General features: G+C 31.8%; 1 protein-coding gene across 1 annotated transcript in view; it reads left to right on the top strand.

The window, feature by feature from the left end:
• The first annotated feature begins 446 nt into the window (after positions 1-446).
• LOC114929163 (zwei Ig domain protein zig-8) overlaps positions 447-19,842 on the top strand; it is an 80,630-nt gene continuing 61,234 nt past the window's right edge. The window contains exon 1 of the mRNA XM_029300590.2: positions 447-1,273. The gene's annotated coding sequence lies outside the window, so the exon portion shown is untranslated. The remainder of the gene's footprint in view (positions 1,274-19,842) is intronic.

Here is a 19,842-nt window from a genome sequence, read left to right on the forward strand (position 1 = left end):
ATATAAATGCGATTGAAAAAAATTAAAAACCAAAAAAATAGAAATCAAAAAAAATTCGACGCAATCTCTTTTCGAGAACACGGCGAAAATGAAAAAACCGAAAAGAATTCTCAAGCATACCGCGCATACTAATCCGAAAAAGGCTGTTACGACGCAAAAATAGAAAGGGGTGGAGATAAGTGGAGATGGACGGTGTTACATGCATACACGGTATATAAGGACGCGAAGGAGCGCGAAAGAAGAGTGGCGGTTTCCACCCTCGTCAAAAAAGATGAAGTCAACGCGGTTTTGGGGAAGGGATGAGAGCGAGAGAGAGTAGCTGCACAAGCCGCGAGGACTCGAACGGGGATGCGAGAACGGGGGGTGGTTGGGGGGGAGGGGGAGGTGCGTTCTTTAAGGTAGGGGGCATGCGCGGCGTCCGGGGGTGCAGAGCGGTTCTCGGAGGTTAGTCGCCCGCCAACATCACGACGTGTCGCTCGCGCCTCGCGAACGTCGGATTTACACGCAACTCACCCTACCACCCTACGTCGCGTCATCGCGCTGTCACTCGTCGGTGTCCGCGTCGATTCCGATCGAGAAGTAAGTCGTGAATCCGGAAGTGAATTTTGCGAATTTTTTGCCGGTAATATAATTCGGGTTTTAATTTCAAAACCCCGTCACAACATTTGTATTTTTTTCCCGAAGTGCGGCATTAGTGTATTACTCTAATAATGTGCTCCGATCGACTCGTTAAAATACGGATCGCGCGATCGCGAATTAACGACGATTGATCGAATGGCGGGTTCGTTCGATTTTTGACGTGTCCGATCGGAGCGAGACGTTTCTCGCGATCGATGGAGCGGATCGAAGTGACTGATCGTTGTACTGACGTAATGATACAATAATAATAAACGTGCGTGTCCCACTCGTGATTCCGGATAAAAGAGCGGTGCCTGGTGAGGTGCTTCTCTTCTCGACGAGGAGAGGCGCCGTGAGATACCCTATGCGACGGGGACATGGACCGGAAGTGACTGCGTGTCTCGCCGTCATTGCGGTAAACGGCGCGTAAAAGTGCGCGTAACCAGCGAGCCGAGCACGAGGTGTATATTTGGGGGTTTTCCCGAATCTATTGTGTGCCGCGAAGAGAATTCCCCTACGGGAGAATCCGCCGCAGAGATTTCGGAGAAGACCGCATTGCATTCGCAGCGAGACTCGGATGCATTTCGGGGAGCGGAATCCCTCGTCCTGGGAAATTCATACGCAGTGTGTCCTTAAAGTGTAGTTCCGAGATCGAGTAAGTGAAATTTAATCTCGCTTTTTCTTCATGTCGCGAATATATGTTATGTGCGCGAATGATAACGTTGAGTATCTTCTGTGAAGTGATAAGGTATACGCAAGTAGAGGGATCTGTACCCTGAATAATTTACAATGGAATCATGGGGTACACCATGATGGATTAGCTATTACTTAAGTCGTACTTTTAGCAAAGCTAATCGACAAGTTTTATTTGTGAATAATAGCTCCGCAATTTTTTCTCGTGAAAAATTAGATCTCTTCGAATGTAATAATTCAACTGGCGCGTGAAAACCGATTAAATGGAATAGAAGAGAGGCGAAACGAAAAATTCTCTAATTTGATAAATGAACATACAAAGATAGTTTATGTTTTATTGATTTTTTAAGTGTTAAAGTCAAGAATTTCTTATGCAATTAGAGTATGAAAAATTAAACAGCATATTTATGACTGATAAAGCTATAGAATATCAAAAATTTTCAACTTTCGATTAATTCTGATATTATTTATATTTTGTTTATAATTATGTTACGTGTTCTTATACAGTTCTTCTTATACAGTTTATAATCATATTTTATAACAAAATAAATTTAATCAATATAGTTTAATTTTGTTTCACCTAAATAATTTTATTAAATCTCATCGAACTCTTTATAAAACATTATTTATTTATAAATACACATATTGTAAGACTATAATGAAACATGTTCAGTGATTAATTAATAATTAATGAAGAGAGTGCAATTGACGTTGCTAATAACCGTGCAATGAGCGTACATATATATATATATCCGCATAAGGGATTAACGTGTGTGCTTAACATCGCACAATAATAGTAACACAATAATTTTGGTGGCATTTTGGTCATAATAATAACAGTAGAAATTATTATATAATAACTTAGCGATGCCAGACAAACCGGCCGATAAATCGAACATATACATTATTTTGTTATATATATTATCGCAAATATACAATGAGCAATAACGGAAAATTTTCGCTGGATTTTCTAATTGGGACGACGAGATGATGAGAGAGTAGGAGGCGAAAGTAGGGACTTCGATTTGCACTCTAGACAAAAAAAAAAAAAACGTAATACAATTTATTAGCGATGCCGCGCGAATTTTGGTGCCGAATATGCAATCGACTGTACACGCTGAATATGCAATGCGTTCTCCAACTTATATATCTCTGACGGAAGGATTTTTATTGGACGGTAGCTCTCCCGGACGCTTTTGCGCTCTGTTAGGTAATAAAAATGCTCAAAGTTAATCGATTATCCCTATCGGGCCGAGTTGTAGGGTCTCGTTTTTAGCTTTAAAGTTTAGTTTGGGAGTTTACTTACGGACTTTTTGCGTAAGCGATACGCTGGCTGAAATTATATCAACTGCGCGCAGAGGAAAACCTAGAATATTCAGGACAGGACAGTCTAAAACTTTACTTGGTGAACGTTTGTTATACCAAGTAATCTCTACATTTATTTATTAACGTAAAAAATTTTTTAGTTTAGTACCATAAAGCTTAACAGATCAAGTATTCTTCTAGTTCATTTATCGAAATAACATATTTGCTAATAATAATTAACATCTATTTTATATTTATATTTTTTTCAATACACACATATATATTTAAGAAAAAATAATATTTGATAAATAAAAAATAAACTTTATAATATAATTAATAGCCTTTAACGCACATATCATATTTGGAAAAAATATTTCACACATGCAGCTCGAAGCGCATTTCGGAGCACTGGAAATAGGTTGGTGTTTCAACGACACAGGATCATGGTTATTGTCGCAATTGCGACACGTGTATAGGAGTTTCGGCTCTCGTGAACAGACGCGAAATAGACGATATTCCGGTAGTCAACTATTCGTCTTCATTCACGAGGCGTAATTTCGTGCGAATTGCCATCAATCGATCGCCAACTGTTCCATTTCGGATTTACGCTCCATATCCCGGAGAAATGGTCAGTTGTATTTTTTTTTTCCGACGCAGATAGAGAGAAAAGAAAAGGAGCGAGACGCGGTGAATTCGATAACGCGGTTTCAGTTCGCGCACATTTGCGTGAAACTTTTCCGTCGATTCGTCCACTTTTCGAGGAATGTTTCCGTAATGAATCGTCCCGCTGGGTGTCGCGAATCCATCAGCGACGCGCGGCGGACTTGTTAAATCGAGTAATTAACAGGTACCCATTATCGGCTTGTTGTGCGGCGCACTCTGGGATGTCAGCGATTCTTCAGCGACACAATTGAATCATCCGCATTACATGCTTTATTCGTTGCCCTTTCTATCGTAAAATAAATCAATTTACGTAACCCATAGGCCATATCCCATAACGCTTGGATTAATACTCAGATGGTATAAAGCGTGCTCATCAAATCGGTACAATTTAACGAGTGCAAATAGTATAGGTATGTATAGACGTGTGAGGGATTAGTTTAGCTTCAATAGAATTTTCGCTTTTCTACGAATATACCTATATATTTTATACGTATCGCTATAAGCAAAAAATTGTCATTCATATGTGTTTCTATTTATCTGATGAAAAGCGGTCGGCGAAATGAATGGATTTGCGAATTCACTGCGGAATGAATACTTTCCGGAAGCCATTGGTGATTCAATATTCTGGAAACGCATATACAGGGCGCTGATGGAAAATTGCGTGACTTCATTAATTTATTTTTTTTCCCAGTATCCGGCAAAAAATGAATTACTGATTTAAAACAAAGTACGTTAAGCATTATTATTTTCACACAAAATGTTTTTTTTTTCTCAAATAATAATAAAAGTTATTATTAATACTGATAAAAGCAACAAGACACATTTTTTAAAATGAAAATGAAAACTCCATACAACGGAACATTTTAAAACTGAATTAAATTACACACGAAGAAACTAAGTTAATTTACTAAGTAAAAAGCACAGTTCTACTATTTCCTTAAGACGTGAAATATTTAAATACTAAGAATGATAGAGCATAAAATTCCAGCTCTAATTTGACTTACGTTAAAGACGTACTTTACATTCTCAGGAAAATCTCTGACTGACTAAAAAACTCTTTTCTTTTTTTACATTATTCTACTCACTTTGCCGTGCATTGCAAATTGAATTAATAATAATAATACTGCAAATCTACGTAGGATCATGATCTACTTGTTTCGTAGATTTCGTAGGTCATACCGATGACAATTTGTGAGAACGGATAGCGTGGAAGGCAATTAATTACTTTGATTATAATTAGTCGTGCGTTATGCAAATCGCTTAGAGAGGTCGATGCGCGACCGATAATCGGCCACTTCGCTAATTGCTCTTCGATTTGTTAGTGGTTTTAACGCGTGTGAAATTACGCGAATATAAAACTTAGTTTGATTCTATTAAGTGTGAACATTATATGTAAATGATCATTGAAAATATAATCGTCACTATAAAATCATCACACCGAAAGTACATAAATTGTGACACTTGATGACTTTATTAACAAATTTTACAATTTAATAGTTATTCGATTAAAAAATATTTGATTATAAATGTTATATGTATATAATATTTAAATACAATAGCTGCATTATTCTCACTATGCATATTTGTAAAGATTAAATATCTATTATAAATATTTTATTTGATTTGTTATATGTTATTTTGTTAAAATAACATTTATATTTATAAATTTATAACACGCAATTATATTATTTATATTCAATTAAAAGATATATTAATTCAATGGGAACAGAGAATATTTTAGACAGATTTATACAGATTATTTATAAATGACATATATTTTCGTTGAGCTTTGTATCACATTGATGTAAAGACATTTTTGGAAATTACACAAGCAACAATTAATAGCAAGTAATTTAATCTCAAACAGTTATAATCCGACATTTCATAATTCTATTTCGATCCCCTCATGGTTAATCGATTATTCACTATAGGTTGCTAATCCCATTCAATATGTATATATCGTTGTGATTATAATTCAAAGCATTATCGAGTCGCTGAGCGAGTAACTTACGGCATGACAGCCAAGGTAATGCAAAATGAGGAGATGATCGATTAAGCTATTTTCAAGTTCCCGATATGGGAGCGCTTGGCAATTCAAATTGCGCGAGATGCCGTGTTTCGTTCTCCAGGATATTCGATGATGATCGACTGTGCTCTGCCATTTTCCTTTATTTGTTAATTCTCGTGCACGAGTGTGTATATATGTGCCAACGGACCGCTATATATGTGTTTTCCTGACCGAATTAGAATCTGTCCGTTCTTCCAACTCGACACGAATATGCGACCCACAAGGGTTGCCTGTGTGTCATAAAAAATTCCATTTCACGCTGGCACGAGAGGAGCAATAATGGGCATACCGACTCCCCTTCGCGCGGATTTCTTTTTTCTTCTCCTTTTCTCCTTGTGACGGAACGGATAAATTACAAGAGTGTCCGTTTTTATACGACATTCCGTCCTGCCCGTCATTTCGATGATCCGCGAGATCGCGCGAGGAATGTCTGTCATTTTCATTAATTTAATGCGCGACTAAATATATATAATCGGCGTTTTATTTATAAAAAAAGTTTACTATATAGATCCTTGATATTTTATTATTCAGCATAAAGGTGGAGACGAAATAGCGTTGCCAACAACAAGAGCAACATTCGTGACATTTTTATACGTACAGTCGTTAACGCTCTCTATTTTTTTTTTTTTTTATAATAGATAGCTATACATTAATACATACATACATCGTGTATCATACGTTAGCGAATATATATACCGACAATGTAAACGGGGATGAAAAGTTATCGCAATGAAAAAGAGAATTCACTTTTTTTTACATCATAAAAATAAATTTACCGCGAGTGAGTGCACAGTTTGCAAATTTATTCGCTTTATGAAAAATCCATAAATTCTGTATCATCGTGATATATCATGTTTCCGACCGCTTGTTTGTGCGTTGAATATTCGTAGCTAGTTAATAAACTAACATTTGATATTAAACAGCAAATATAAACTCAAAGTTACAAACTACATATATATATATATATATATATATATGCGCATGTCAAAATTGTCACGTGCACTATAAGCAATTTCGACCCTCGATACATTTCCGTGTTTCCGCGCGCATTCGACATTGAAATGAAAATCACCAAAGTCGCCAGCTCCAATAAAGTAGAGCAGGGATTGAGCTTCAAACGGTATCCCGTCGATGAGAGTGCCGTGTATGTCTGTCGTTGGTACTGAATTCCTAAACAAAACAGAATTCCGCTGGGAAGAGCGGAACGATAAAAATTACAATACATGTTGGAACATGGCGCGACTAAAGTTTGCCGCGCGGACATGTTAAAAATTATACGATCCGCGCAACGTTGCAATCCTTTAGAGGAAAATTATCAAGAATAATAGCTTATTCGTATATAATATTTATGTAGTTTGTGTTAGTTTTACGCGAGACTATTTCTTGTTCTTTTGCATCTTTAAAATACGCGAACATTCTCTTCGTTGACGCAAATACAATTATATATTTGTAATCGTTAAACTTATATTTGTTTAAAAGTTTACATAAAAAATTGAAGAATTAATTAATTCACTCCTTAGTCGTGTACATGTTTTGAATAATATGATATATTCTCAAATATTTAAACATTAGAATTAAATAGCTTATTAGAATAGCTTATTCGTATATAACATTTATGTGTATTATAATTTGTGTTAGTTTTACCTGCGAGATTACTTTTTATCCTTTTACATTTTTAAAACACGCAAACATGATTTTCTTTGTCGGCAAAAATATAATTATATATTGTATAATCATTATACTTGTAATATTTGTTTAAAGTTTAATATATTCTTAAATATTTAAGATTAATGTATTCTTAAATATTTAAACATTAGTACTTATTTGAATAAATTAATTGAACAATTTTCTAAATTCAAAATGACATTTTTTAGTAAGAAATTTTCCAAGGACCGTAATATTCCATTTTTATCTGACAATAATTCCTTCTGAACGAGTGCACACAAATATGTTGCAACTTCTACATATATTTTATATATTATATTTGGTCGATTGAATTATTACCATTTTTTATATATTATATTATATGTAAGCGTACTCCAAATGTCATAATTCAATTATCGAAAGTCTCTCAGTAACTTAAGCAAAATTGTTCGCAAAAGTTTGCGTTTAAAGTTTTGTCATATTTTTGTTTTATACCATAAATTCTCGTTTCAGGTTTTCAATACATTGGCATTTCAAGTTACATTCCTGTCTCGCTAACATAACATGTACTATTAACTCGACATAATTAACCTGTAATTGCAACTAAGTTAGATATCTATCCAAAACATTAGGTTTGCATATTTAATTAATTAAATTACTGCTTCTACTGAACAATCTACTGCATATACAGAATTCCCTATAGGAAGCAGAATATTCAAAATAGCGCTGAAACATACGTTTCACTGTATTTGTCAGATGGATTCTGTATCATAACAAGTATTTAAACCAGTGCTTAGTTTCTAGGTTGCATAATATTTACCATTGATAATGTAGAGATTAAATTTTTGGCAAGAGTATTTGAGTTCAGATATGAGAATTAAACTTTAGTAGTAGTACCTTTCCCGAGACAACATTATTTGCTTAAGCTTTTCATAGGCATATACTAATGTTTACCTCAATTTTACGCTTTTGCAAGAGAAACACCGGAGACGTGCTCTCAAATTGAACAGAAAAAAATATTGTATATATAAATACATACAATTATTTGATTTCATTTTCCGATCATCATTATTATTCATGCATTCAATTAATTTAAAGTAAAAAGTAAAATAATTTTTTTCGTATTCCCGCGCAATAAATGATCGAAATTATTGAACAGAAGCAATCAAATCCGCGATTCCTCGGCGATTATTCGTCGAAGGCTGACTATTCGTTCATTTGTTCGCTCGCAAAAGCAGGCAACAGCCGGTGTTAATACTTACAATCCGGACTAAAGCACGATTTAACAATAAAGATTACCGTTAATACACATTGAGGGTAGGGATTATAGTGCCGACTCATAAAACGGAATATTCAGAGTGGGAGGACAACGTCGAGTCGTGGGGCGGAATTGCTCTCGTCTTTGTATAATCAAGCTTCGTTGCCTGAAGCACTCGGGAGAATGCGCTGCGGTCTCCGAAGTAGTGGGGTGCTAAAGGGGGATGAAATGGTGAGCGGAAGGGGAGAAAAGGAGAATGACTTTATCAAAGGTACATTACTTATTCCTGGCCCCATTGAATTAAACGCTTTGGACGCGACGCGCCCAAGTTGCGACACTCTCGGATGAAACCGCGGTGTACCATTTGTCTCTCTCGGGAGAAGAGAAATATCTCCAATCTTTCGTTAGTTTGCCGCACGCAACTTTCTTTTAATTGTCGCGAAAAGTACCGAGGAAGAAGCGCCGCGGGAATCGAATTCGCGAGATAACACGATTATTGTGTACGTCAAAGCAAGTTAAATTCGCATAGTCTCTCTAATTCTTATCGAATCTTTATTGTTATAGCACACAGCTTAATTTCTTCCAGAATAGATGGAAGGATGCGAATTGTAGACAAAAGAATCGTTATAATTATCATTAATAAAAGTGCAATTTTATAGGCGCGATTTTATATATTGTTAGATAACCGTCAAGAATCAAATATCAAGGATTCTTAATGTAAAATTTAATAGATTCGTCCAAAAGATAACGTGTTCTAGTAAAAGGCGAATCAAATTCTATATCGAGCAAGAGAATCGTTTAAAAGCGGGGCGAACAATTGCCGATGATAATCGAAACTAATCGTTATCGAGCGCAATAACAATTCAAGATTTCAACGTCATTTTCCATGGGTTCATAGCAATATTGGGTTACTTAAAATATTTTTATTTTTGAATTAAAATAAACACTGAAATGGAATACGAATTAAAATGTGTTCTGTACATTGCAAATGTTCTTAATCATGTTTTAACAAGTTAAAAATGTTATACCTGAGATTTTCAAAAAATAAAACGTTTTGGAGAGACATGGTAGAAATATTTAATATTTTTTAAACATCGCGAAATTTATATTAGAGAGAAAATAAAATATTTTATTCTGTAAAATAATATAAAATATGTTTGAATGTAAAAAAATTAGTAAAAAGTTACACAAAAAAATAAAATAATAATAAAAAAATAAAAATTAATAAAACAATTATTTTTTCTTAAAAAAAAAAAAATCATGATTATAATAAAATTATGTCTAGATTGCAAAATTATATATAATAGGTAAACAATAAATTTAAACATCTCTATAGAGAAATGAATGTTGATAAGCAAACGTTTTACATTCTTTTATTTTGATCGCATCGAAATTGGCTCATCTGTTTTGCGTTAACATGAAACATGAAAGAAAAAAAATTCCAATATTGTACATAATTGATCATATGCACTGAAAGCATCAACATCTCTAATGTACAATGAGCGTCGCACGGATTACGGATATAATTTAAAATTTCTTTGATTTACAGCAACAGTATTTCACGTTGTATTTACCAATGTCCAATAACTGATGACAAATGATTCTAAAATACGGCGATATTTCGTTCCAGACATATTGTTTGTAATTAACAATATTGATCGATGTATCACTTGTGTTGATGTATTACGTGAATTCTTTGACCCATGTAAAACGTTAATCGTAAACGTATTCTCAGCTAATTGATTTAAAAAGAGTTTAAAAACAATATACGCGAAAAATTCCATATTATAAACTGATAGAGATCAACTCTTTCTTTCTCTCTCTCTTTCAATCTTAGAAAAAAATGAAAATTTATCAAGTTCAAAGATTACGTCACATTGCACTGGATATATGTATATTTCATTATATAATTCATTATATAATTTTATGATAATGCTAAAAAATGTAATGACAAATATGACGTACATATTAATTATTAAAATTAAATTTATTAATGTTTACCTTAAGAAGAGTTGGATCTTTAATTACTTTTCTTTTGCGCTAACGTATTCGCGGAATGACTTTGTGTTTTATTCATGAAAGGTACTCGCCACTCACATTGTAGGCGTGGGAGGATTTATACCCGAATGAAGCATAAGTAAAGGAGAACCGGATGACGAAAGAGGGTAGAATTTATTATGCTCGGACACATCCGGGCGCCGCGACGTGTCCTCAAAAAAAGTGAAATATATAGCTTGTCCAACCTCGACCGCTGATTCTACAAATGGAACGACGGTGTTACAGTTTTATTTTAATTATCATGTTGGACGATCCGCATGCATAGTTAAATGTAAACTCTTGGGAAGAGAAATTTGGTAATAACGATAGCAGCAATTTAAATTCTTGAAATTGAATTATTGAACAATGCAACATCTCATTGTCAATCTTTCACTAATGGTATCGTATTCGGGATTGGAAATAGCAGTATCATTACGTTAATTGCGAGGCAAAACGGAATTGTAATATTAATTATATAATAATAATTTTATGAAAAAATCTCTGTGTTATTAAACTGTAAAAATAAAAAATTAATTTGAATCAATGGTACCAATCATATGAGACGAATAATATTTTTGCGTGTATGTACATATAACAATACATGTATACATATGATAATAAATAACAATTTGTTCTTTAAAAGCTTGACAGAGTTTCTTGAAGCACTGTTCATGTTTGATACCGCAAGAGAAACACGAGTATACTCTGTTTGTTTACACGGAAATGGAACACGGCACGATGTTTGCGATTCTATTTGATCTGGGCTTTGCTAAAGTGTATTTCTAGAAATTCCGTTCGTAAGTGTAAAAAAAATATTACAGCATGCGTAACGCGAAACTTTTATTATTACATTATTAATAGCGGATATTATTATTACATCATTTCTGAAGGATACTCGAATGTACGAATCGCGTTCAATTTGCAGAGTATGAAGATGAAGTTTGCTCTCGTGTTAGGTATTATAGTGCTATTGCACGTTCGATATTCTGCATTCGCTTTATTAGTTGTTGCTCTAAAACGGGAACTCTTCGATATCGTTCGTACATGGATTAAATATTGCAATTAAAATTAAAGTATAGGAAAACGATAACTATATTTGTAGTGACGTAATTCAAATAAACGAAGCTTCAAAACTTGATTTCGGAATTTAAACAAATCACGTTCCAAATTTAAGATTAAAAAATTTAAATTTACAAATTTCAATAACATTCCGATTTATTAATTTAAATTTCAGATTTATTATCAAACAAATGTTTATTTCCTTGATTCTCGCAAAATTATATTGATACATGATTTATCTTGATTATTCCAAATGCACGGTTGAAACATATTTTTCACATTAAAATACAATTTACAATTAAAAATAACAAATAAGTAGCATTTTCTAATTTATAATTTAACATTTTTTTTAAACGAACAAAAGAAATATAATTATACAATTTTAAATTTAGATTGTATATAATAGAGAAAACAAAATATTTTTAAATGATATTATTTTTTTTATTATTTAAGTATAAACTAAGATATACAAATATGTATATATTATACAATATTGATGCTTATACAATACATATGGATAAATCAACATATTCTGTCAAGCTTATATAATCGTAAAAGTAAAATATAAAGATTATAAAACGATTTTTTCTTGTTATATACTTTTCTCATTTATTGAATGGCGCGAGGTATGTATATTTTTTTTCATATTTTTATTACACTCCTTTTTCTTTTCTTTTGTAGTCTACATTTCATTTTCTTAGTTTGTATAAATTCGCAAGACATAAATTTTTTGAGAGCTCTGTTTACAAACAAACCAACATAAAATGCGAACACTTTCTTTGTTCTAGAGAGAACAGCACGATTATCAAAAAACACTCGTCCTTGCTACCGTTTCAGTTGGAATGTCACGTATATTTATGCGACTACAATTTCTTTGTACTTTTTGTCGACGAGTCGGAGAATAATTTTCTTTTTGGTTTTGTCTCTATTTTACTTTTATATGTATATGTTTTACGTAAAATAAAAAAAAACAAACAATTTCATGGAGATTGTGTGTTAAATTATGTTGAAATTTATAAGCAGCTTTAGTTGTATTTCTGTATCAATAGAATTAAATACATATTAATAGTAACGTAGACATTGTAGGCGTTTTACGAAAGCAATTATAATGTTAAATGAGCTAAAGAGAACGTAGCCTAGAAAACATTTAATGTGCTTATTTCTGCAAAATAGGATTTAATTCTTTTTGCAAATTTATTTTTCTGAATATTCAAGAAACATATTTTATAAATGTAATTTAAAAATGCACTAGAAAATAACTCTGTAACATCATAATTTCTTATCATAAATCTCTTTAATGTTGGTATTTTCGCAAATAAAACGTGCTTGAGTTAAATATAGCAGTTTAAAGCGTGCTGCAAATTTCATTATATATCTTCCAAGAATTAATAAGGATAGTACACGATTAAAATTAATATAAATACCCGCTTTTAATTTTTACCTCTGTTAATTAATCTCAGTTACATCTGAAAATTTCGGGACGTTATATAGATATGTAGAAAATTAAAGGAAAAGTTATCAAAAATAATGTATAAGTTTTTATGACACAATAATTAAACTCGTTCTTTCCGTAATTATAACGATTCCGTAATTATAACGATAAAATGATCTGTTTTAATACTTTTTATGCTAATTTGTTCAAGAAATATTGCAAACTGTAAAAGTAGTTCTTTCTTCTCTTTTTGCAGAAAAATTCCTATGCGCAGCTTCGATTTTCTTTCTATTCATTTGATATTTTAAATTATATTATATAAATCGGTCCCGCTAATGCTTTAGCAATACTTTATTCTCTAAGTGAGAGAAATTGTCTTATATTTGCGCAGAAAGAAAATAAAATTCACTTCGAAAATTTTTTATCTTTTATACTACGTCCTTTAATATCCGATTGCTATATTTGCATTTGACAAGTTGTCAAGGGAACTTGAAATACTTTCTTATTCGCTTCGTTTCTGTTAAAACGATAAATGCGGCAGTATCTAGACATAATACTGAAGAAGCATTATCACATCTATCGAAACATAAATGCAACAAAAAGTCTTGCAAGGATAGGGGAAAGTTTTTTTTCAGATTAAAATAAAAATGCGTGAATAACTAGCTTTTATAAACTTTTCTTGCAGAGATAGGAGGGAGATTTAATTATGAAATAATTTTATATTACTTTTATTATATACAATCATTTTTGCGATTAAATATAGATATTAATAAAAACGTGTACAATATTAATATACCTATAAGTCAGATACTAGACGCAAAAATACGTTAATTATCTGACAAATGCAGTATTATAAATTTTATTAAGAGATACTAATTTTTCACAAAATACAAATAAATAATATGTTGAAAATATATTAATATTTTAATAAATAACAAGAAAATGGGTGCACTTAAATCATTTTAATCTTGATAAATAAATGCAAATAATTCACCATTTTCTCTCTCTCTCTCTTTCTCTCTTTATCAAGCAATATTTTATATCTTTATATATCTATTATTATTGAACACAATTCTTTTAATCATGTAAATTATTCCATTTTCTTAAATAATCGAACGCAAAGCAAACAAATGCATTCAAATAAATATGTTCGACATAGCATATGTTAATGAATACCGATAATCGCAAGGGAGACAAACAGCATTCGTAATTACAAATTTGCGGTTGAGGTATGAATGAGTGAAAACCAACAGACACAAAATTGTAGTGGAAAGGAAGGAAATTGGATTGGGAAGAAGACGGGAGCTAGCATCTGACAATGAGAGAAAGAGAAAGAAAAAGAGAAAAGGAGAAGGGAGAGAAAATATATATATATATAGAGAGAAAGAGAGAGAAAGAGAGAGAGAGAGAGAGAGAGGAAAAAAGAAAACTGACCTCATCGTACGTAATGGGCAATGCCGTTGTTGCGAGAAAGAGAACGTAACGCAAAAGAGCAAAGGAGAGAGAGAAAGGAAGTACGGAAGAGGCTGCCCTTTGTATGGCCCTGCTTGCCCTTATAGCGACCTACGTGTTCGCCAGGAAAACGTATTATTGCAATTTCGCATGCAAAAGTTATTACACGAAATTGTCTGAAAATTGCGCTCCGGTTCAGCTCTCGCGTCCTCTCTTCGTATCCGCCTCTTTCCAAAATAAACCGCGCTAACGTCGGTTTATTTTGGAAAGAGGCGGGTTTATCTGCCTGGCTTGTAAAATATACATGAAACAGACTTATCTTGCGAACTTACTGCGATTCAAGTCGCGCTTAAATCCGGCGGGAAATACCACCGCGCGAATCTTCTATGATGACATCCGGTAGCGAGTGACGTTTACAGGAATGGATCTTTTGTTCGCAATAATTCCAGATTCATGGAAAAAGTGTCTCGCGTGTTACACAGAACGCAGTTACATTATTTAAAGCAGCCGCTCGGCGAATTTGATCTATTTAATGCAATATATTTGATCAAGATACAGAAAGATTATATAACATTAAAAATGTGTGACGTGAATACAGATAGTCGAGATTCCGAGAATATTTTTGTACGTATGAGGCAGATTTAATTTAATAAAAAACGCGATATTATAATATTACAAAATTTATAATATTTTCACAGTCGAAGGTTTGATGATGTAATTTCATTAAATTAATGAAATGATAGAATTTATATTCGATGCATATATATAAGGTAATTCTGACAGATAAATTGCATCAAAGAGACTAAAGGGAGTACTAGAAGTACTAGAGTGTTCTTAAAATATGACACAGATTGCATCATTAATAGGTTTATTATTATTTAAATTACATTTAATTAATTAAATATGTTTTAATATTGCCAAGTTTTATATACTATTATAATGTATAAAATTAGTGTTTAAATCACCCAATGTTTAAATTTTTCACAATAATAAAAGAATGAAAAGAGCATTAAATCATATGCATTGTATTTTTTATAATATATATTATTAAAGTATATTAAATGGTTTAAGTTCAAATAATTTGACCACTTGTAATTAATATTATAAATATTTTAAAGCAATTTATCTATCCTTTGAAAATTAGAAAATTCAATCAACTTCAATTATGATAGAATAAATAAATTAGTTTTTAAATAAATTGATCTTCTAAGTCAATTATATTAAAATATTTTGTATAGAAATATAAATATAGTATCAATAAAAAATATCTATCAAGAAAGTATTCATATCAATAAAATGAAAGTAAAAGAGGCTTGTAGATATTTTTGGCATATTTGTAAATTCTAAAAAAGAGATATTTTGATAATAAATAATAATTTATTTTTTAATATAAAAAAGTTATTTGTGCACTTAAAACTAATCTATTGAGGATTTTATTAAAATTTCATTTTACTTTCTTTCGAATAATTGTGTTACAATCAAGTTTACTGTTAAATTGAATAAAATCCGGTAGTCTCAATGTACAAGATAGAAGTCGTAATATTTGCACATATTACGTCCCTTGCGGCATCGATTATTTTCTTGGTCGACTTGACTTCGCGGCGCTATCTTTCACGAGGGGGATCTGAGATATAGCAGATGGCGTGACGAATATCGCGTTCGACTTGTAATTATGAGCACCGGGGTATAACGTGGATAATCAAACGGTCAGACGTTCCTATTCCCAGTGGAAAATCACCCTTTCGGCGCTACCGCCGAAGGCAGCATACACATGACGATTCCATCTTCTAAATCAATGGGAGGGGAACAATTGCATCATAGATCATTGCTGAATATATATATATATATATATATATATATATATCGGAGAGTTATATGTCTCTTTTATCTAAACATTTTGATCGAATCGCTATTTGCCGTCTCGCACTACGTATATAATATAGTTTTTTTGCGTCATTAACATACATTATTATGGATTCGTGGTAAACTTTAAACGACATAAGTGATGTAGCTGCTTGCAAAAAATATAGGCGACTAGGGTACAATAATAGCCGCGCGATTCTTATCAGTCCTTCATGCTTAGTTGCCCGTACGCAATAGGCAATTTGGTCTGGTCCCGAGAATATTGTCTTCTTATACAATATGTTGTACACGAAACGGCTATTTCGCAGATAAGAGCACGTGATAAACGAATTACCTCGAATGTTTTTTTTTCTATAATATTAAAAATAATTTTGTCTCTCTTTCTGATAGAGTTATCAGGGTTATTAAATATTTAAAAACATTTTTTTAATTGAATATTAATCTGATATAATATTTTCGTGCTATTCGAATTGACAAAAAATTTTGACATATTTTATAGTCGAGAATTTTATATATTTAATCATTTTATCGCATATATTACGCAAAATAATACACACTTTTACAATAACAGTTTTACATTAATGCAACGTATACATCTAATATATATATATAAATGGTGTTGACAATAATAAAATAATTGATAATCATACTTTATTTAAGAATTGCATGACAATCATTTTTTCTTCGCGATGTATAGCTATTATATTGTAGGACAAGTAAGTTGTAGTCTCTGTGCATGTTTTATTTCAGTACACTGTACAACTCTTCTCCTTATATCGTAATAAAAATAGACTTTACAACACTTAGATCATCTAAGAATAAACATGTTGCAGAGAAAAGAAAACATTGCACTATATAACGTAATGGTTATGCAACGCATTTCACATATCGGGAAATACTCAAACTTTGGCTAGAAATATGGATATGTCCATATGAGTACATCCATATGTCTATGGGTTTATCCATAAATATTGATTGCACATAGCACACACGGTAGATCAATGTAAGGGCATATGTTGTAGCGATATTTCATTTTATGTCATACAGTCATAGAGTCATTGCACCGCAAGGTTGATGAGTATAGTTAAATGATATTCATTTAGTTCGTGTCAGATTTAATAATATTAATTATAAATTAACAGAGGATTATAAATTACATACATTATATAAATACAAATAAATTTTTAACATTTTGCTAAAGACACAGCTTTAGAATTGATATTTTTCCGAAGCGATTTCATTAAATTAAACGTTTCTATTGAAACATTTATAATGGAAACATATTCTTAAAATTTTGCGAAAGGTAACTATTACATAACGCGTCTATTTTTATAATTTTGCACTTGTATTTTTATATACATTTTTTGTGAAATATATAGATTTAATTTGATTATTTTTTGGAAAAAACCGAAAATTTAAAATTAAATAAAAATAAATAGAAATTACAATAAATATAGAATTTATTCCCAATTCAGCGACTTTCGAATCTATATTTTTCTCTCGCATTTATTTCCTTAGGGGGAAAGAGGGGATGTATGGAATTAAATCTCTTGTAGAGATTATTCCAATTTTAAATCTTGACTGTGACCAAGTAAAATTTGGTGCCTTGTGCACAGGTAATTAATTCTAACGGAAAAAAATTTTAGTTTCGTTGAGATAACGCACTGTCATTCGCGATTTGGCTCTTATTGCCTGTCTTACACTTTAAATTTATAAAATTTATTGTTGACGTAAACTTTTAAACTTGTGTAAATAAGTCATTTGCATTATTTCAAACATGAAAAAGGAGATAGTTTTGTTAATTCGAAAAAATAAAAAAATTATTGTAAATTCTGCTATTTATAAAACATTTTCCCATGAATTTTTTGTAAACTTTATGAGATTTTGAATTATTGTTAATGTGGTTATTTTGTCGGCACACAAATCAAAATGATAATGCGCAACGTGTGAGCGATAAACGATTACATTTGGCAATAAATTATTGTTTTGCCTGCTCTAATTTTCCGGTTGATGCACCCGTAATAATTCGCGGTGTCATGACTACTGAAATATGAACGCTTAAGTATTTAAAGACTCGTTTAGATCGCAATAAAAGTATCTGTCACATTCAAAACGGGAATTACTTGACATGAATTCTCCAATTATTTAACGTTTAAAAAATAACCTGAGTTGGAAAAGAAACACTGGTAAAATTGCTTCTATGTTATAAATATGTGATCCGTGAAAAAATAAACAGGATCATTCAATAAGAGTTATTTGTAAAAACACTTCTCAATTATCATTTTAATTAAAAAAAATTTGTAATACTCAATATCAAAAGACTTATAATTTTGCATAATTTGAAGAAACATTTATAAAATAAAAAAGCTTTGAAAATTTACTTATTCGGCTTAAGTTTTATGGACGGTAGTTTATTTTCTTTCGCATTTTGAGTTAATCTTTTAGAAAAAAATTATCATAACTCGTATTTTACGATTTTTTGAATTTACATAAAGGAATGACCTAGTTTCTCTTGAAAAAATTGCTCGAGAATATTTTATAAAACAACTATTCCATAATACATAATTAAGGAATTTCCTGATTATTCGCTTTATTGAAATCAAAAACACGTATAATGTTCAATTAAACAATATGCAGCGTTATAGTTTAGAGGAACAATAGCAAGAAAATGATTAGAAAGCAGCTGTAAATGAGTAAATATCAGGTTGCAGGGTTGGATACCGCGCAACCACAAACACAATTAATAGCGCAAATGTGTGAATGTAGCAAATTTTCCGGTTGCACGCACATAAACAGGGCAGGTTTCAACATAAATAAGATATTCATAAAGGAATCATAGTGAAAGAGCATTTGTGTAATGCACCTATGTATAGCGGCTGCTAATTATCCGGTCGACGATTTTTCTCTTTGCCCCCGCGTTATTACATTTCTCCAACATACGCACAGCATAGTAGTCCGTTGAATTAATGCAAATTTATGCTTGCACGCTTACGCGCAGATTCCGTTGTAAGCTGATCGGCTTATCGTGGAGTTACGGACCGTAGGGACAAATAAAATGCGAAAATTAGCACAATTGTTACTTGTAGAATCGCGTCCTTCACGGTGAAAATTTCTGTGAATCATAATCTTTACTTTCGAATTTGAATCACTTGTGAATGTTCATTTATCGCACATTTACGTATCATAAAGTTTTCCTTAACATAATACAGACTATAGTTATTTTTTAGGATATTTATGTAATTTTTTATCTTAATTAAATTTAGATTTATCAAAATTTGTTTAAATGTTTATTTTATTTACAGCTTTTTATGTGCGTGTATGTATAGAATTTAATTCCCAAATTTTGTTGTGATTTAATTAAAATAAAAACAATTTTCGCATTTTCAATCGTACATACATCAATTGCACTCATAATTGGAGAACTAAAAATGATCATATTCTAATGCTCTTTGAACATTCATTCTTCAGTGAAGAGATCAAAATAGTTACCAATTTACGTCGTCAGAGATATCAAAATTATGCCAATAATTTCCATACTAATTTTCAAATAATATTTAATGGAGTCTCCTTCTATTCCAGTCAGTACCACATTAATGTACAATTTCATTAGCAAAGAATCAAGAATTTACAACTCTCTCTCTCTCTCTCTCTCATCAAAATGCACTCATATAGACTCCGGCCATAAAAACATATAGCCGCATCAATGAGAAACGAGCACAGGAGAATATAGTTGAAAGCACACGCGACGTA

The sequence above is a fragment of the Nylanderia fulva genome, unplaced genomic scaffold, assembly GCF_048542155.1.
Source record: "Nylanderia fulva isolate GAGA-0341 unplaced genomic scaffold, ASM4854215v1 Scaffold3, whole genome shotgun sequence".
In the NCBI taxonomy this organism is placed as follows: Eukaryota; Metazoa; Arthropoda; class Insecta; order Hymenoptera; family Formicidae; genus Nylanderia; species Nylanderia fulva.